Raw genomic sequence first — 845 nt, 5'->3', positions numbered from 1 at the left:
CGAAGTGCGGGCTCGAACCACCAAACTTTCAGACAAACGCGCTGACTATTTGAGACACCGAAACTGGCCGCGCATTTTTCCGAAAGCAGAGTGGTTGAGGAGGTTCCGACAGCAAGGGCTCACACTGTTTTCCAAGTCAGTCTGGATCAGAGGCTTGAGCAGCTGCAAACACAACAACGAAAACGTTCAACATCCACCAACTTGGTAGCGATGGGATTCGAACCCACGACTTCATTGAGACTGGAGCTTAAATCCAGCGCCTTAGACCACTCGGCCACGCTACCGTACTGAGGGAAACTGTCAAAATTGTCATTACTAGTGTTTCAGCATCGCTTCACTTCAGGTCCTAACAGATCGCGAAATTAAGGAACGAACGTGGTGTAATTTGGAAAATATTTGAAAGGGTTTCCAAGGTTTGCACTGTTTGGACAATAGCACGAGGCTGAATTGGCTTCGACAGTTTTCCCTGGAGCTTAAGGGCTGAGGAATGGCCTTACAGAATTTTATCAAGTCATGAGGCAGACGGACAGAGAAAAGAGTCAGGGAGTAATTTTTCACAAGGCACATGAGTTCAACGCGAGATAACATTGGTTTATTGTGAGAACAGGAACATTTAAAGGGGACGTGAGGGACACTTGTTTTGAACACAGACATTTCCGTGTGTTCAGAATGAATTGCCTTATTTCGTGGCAGAGACTGGTGCGCTCACAACATTTCAAAGGCATCTGAATGGGTTCGGAGAGATAAGGGACAAATTTTGGCAAATATTGTTTAGATTAATTTCGGTTATCTGTTTAGCTGTGGCAAGTTAGATATCCGGCTCTCTTTCCGTGCTTGGCAACTCT

At 45.7% G+C, this 845-nt stretch overlaps 1 non-coding gene across 1 annotated transcript; it reads right to left on the bottom strand.

Annotated features, from left to right (window-relative positions):
- Positions 1-202: 202 nt before the first annotated feature.
- On the bottom strand, positions 203-284 carry trnal-uaa (transfer RNA leucine (anticodon UAA)). The gene has a single exon. It is a non-coding gene; the product is annotated as a tRNA-Leu (tRNA).
- Positions 285-845: the final 561 nt, after the last annotated feature.

This window comes from Chiloscyllium punctatum, chromosome 21 (genome assembly GCF_047496795.1).
Source record: "Chiloscyllium punctatum isolate Juve2018m chromosome 21, sChiPun1.3, whole genome shotgun sequence".
NCBI lineage: Eukaryota > Metazoa > Chordata > Chondrichthyes > Orectolobiformes > Hemiscylliidae > Chiloscyllium > Chiloscyllium punctatum.
Note: the sequence above shows the minus strand (reverse complement) of the source record. Positions and strands in the feature narration are given on the sequence as shown.